General features: G+C 44.5%; 1 pseudogene; it reads left to right on the top strand.

Moving 5' to 3' along the window:
• The window catches only part of LOC143868610 (cytochrome c biogenesis CcmF C-terminal-like mitochondrial protein pseudogene), a 5103-nt pseudogene extending 3158 nt beyond the window's left edge, over positions 1-1945 (top strand).
• The last annotated feature ends 597 nt before the right edge of the window (positions 1946-2542 follow it).

Genomic DNA, 2542 nt, shown 5'->3' with positions numbered 1-2542 from the left:
ACGGCCTTACTAACTAATAGGGGGGATGGAGGGTATTGGGTGACGGCCTTACTAAATAGGGGGGTTGGAGGGGTATTGGGTGTTGGAATGGGAGTTGGGGTTATCGGGAATGGGAAAGAGAGGTGCCCACTTAGGTTAGGTTTGACGGGATTTGAAAAAAGGGAATGTCGGGTGGTGAGAAGAGTGGTTTAATGGGGCGGGAATGAGAGATGGGGTTTGTCGGGATTTGGGTGGGATGATGACGGGATTGAGAAAGAGGGGTGACTGGATGATGGGGATGTCGGGTAGTGGAGGAAGAAAGAGAATAGAGAGAGAGACGAGAGACTCCTGATCGTCTCACATATGAAGATTTTCCTCTTCCCGCCTTTCTGTCTTCTGTTCATTCCATTGTTGAGCCTAAATCTGATTCTGAAGCTGCATCTCAGTCATGTTGGAAAGAAGCCATGCAGGAAGAACTCAAAGCTCTCATCAAAAATCAGCTAGTTCCTCTCCTTAACTTCATTCTCATTCTATAGGGCGAGTACCTTCGTTCCTCTTCCTGAAGGGAAGCAAAGGATGTCGATGGGTTTACAAGGTAAAAACCAAAGCAGATGGGTCCATTGATAGATACAAAGCCAGGTTGGTGGCTAAGGGATACACTCCAGAGTATGGGCTTGATGATGAGGAAACCTTAGCACCAGTAGCAAAGTTCAGTTCGAAGCATCATTGCCCTGCTGTCGCATTCTTCCTTTGCGCTGTGCTCTCTCTCGCTTAGCTTTATAGCTAGCTAGCAAGCTATAAAGCTCTATACCCGAACATCTTCTTACTTATACTCTTCAGTTGAATTTATTCTATAGCTTGAAAGGCCAGCTTACTACACCCATCATATTTATCGATCGTTTCCCACCGCCCATGCTCCTATTGCTTCTGGAAAGAAAGTAAGTCCCTATGATTCTTCTTATGGTTATATACCCACTTTGTTACTGGTGACAACCATTCGTACCCCTATTTGGGAAAGGAATATAATTCATTTCATCTTTTTCGACGGCTGCTTTCCGGTCGGTCTGCCTTCATTCCGACGTGCCTCTTCAAATCCGCTTTTTCTGGGATTTCCGAAACCATCGAGCAGAGCACGCTTGAATTTAGCAGCGCCTTTCCCTCACAGCACAACCTTTTCAGCGAGCGAAACCCGTGCAGCACTCTACTCTCTCTCGCCGCAGCACACCTTTCCCTTGCAGCCAGCGAAACGAAACTCTGCCTCGCACAATTGCGTTGCTTAGCTTTTTAAGCTAGCTTGCTAGCTAGCTCTATACCCGAAATAATTATGAAGAAGGTTCTGATTCCACTTATGAATAAGTTAGAATTGAAATTGCATTCTTTTGGAAATGAATTCATTATTTCCGACCCTTGTTAATTTACATAAAAAAGGGTAGCGCAAGGCTACTCGAGTCGAGTGTGGTAGGGAATTGAGCGATTAACGAAGACATCCTTATTTACAAGATTCGGATCAGGCATGACCAGAAGAATTGTGTGAAATACTCCTCCCTTACTTTAATGGCTTCGACGTCAGTCCCTACCCCGCCCATACCACCCCCATTTAGCGCACCGCTTGCTTGAAGCTGCTTTTATAATTTGAATTTTGAATTTCCTACCCTTCCGCCTTGGCTATTTGAGATCAAAATCAACTGTTTCTTAAGCAGCTAGCCTAGCTATTGCGTGAAGCTGTCGCCCTAGCGTCTGCGTCTGTTCTTTCTCTAGTGGCAGCAGCGTATCTTTCGGTTGATTCTGCTTATTCATATGTTGAATTTGGAAAAATTCATGAATTCATTCCCGGATCTTAGGATTCGTATGCTTCTAACTAATCAGCTTTAGCCCTCTCTTCTATTCTATGATGCTTCAGCGGATGAAACATCTTTTGATTTGGCAGATTATTTCTATTCTGCGGGTGCAGATTCGCCGTCTGAAACAACGTATTCGGATGCCATATATCCCCCCTCCCCCCCTTATTACTCGGTGGATTTGGAATTTTTGAATGTCCCCTCCTTTCAAGGAAATGGACTTATTTTGCGTCTGAAAAAGCTATCTCTAGCTTCTTATGATGTGTCGTATGAAACAGCATTTTGTTCTGCTTTTGATTCCGCGGACTCGGATGCATCAGTTTAGGCTTCGGCGTCGGCCTAGGCTTCTTTATACGTGGGATTTGGTACTATAGCCTATGCTTTAGGAACAGGCTCGGGCCCCATAGCTTAAGGTGGATCGGATCCTACATACTTTTCAAACAGACAGACTCAAAATTGGAAAACAAATCATCAACTTCAACTGCTGAATGCCCCGGATCAAGGGTATTCTTATTTTGGTTATAGCCCCCCCACATTGGCTTGTCTACTGGAATCATTTATTCCCCTCTATTCTAGCTTCAGATTTTGCTTAAGCTTCGAATTCTTAAGATTAGGGAGAAACAGGAGCTTTTGGTTTGGATGCTTCGGTGGGTTCGGATGAAACAGAGGATTATTACTCCTCAGTAGATGATTCGGCATCCTCGTTATGTGTATGCTTCATAAGT

The sequence above is a fragment of the Tasmannia lanceolata genome, unplaced genomic scaffold (assembly GCF_043159265.1).
Source record: "Tasmannia lanceolata isolate RefF3 unplaced genomic scaffold, GAP_Taslan_0.1 ptg000572l, whole genome shotgun sequence".
In the NCBI taxonomy this organism is placed as follows: Eukaryota; Viridiplantae; Streptophyta; class Magnoliopsida; order Canellales; family Winteraceae; genus Tasmannia; species Tasmannia lanceolata.
This window is presented reverse-complemented; position numbering and strand designations above follow the sequence as displayed.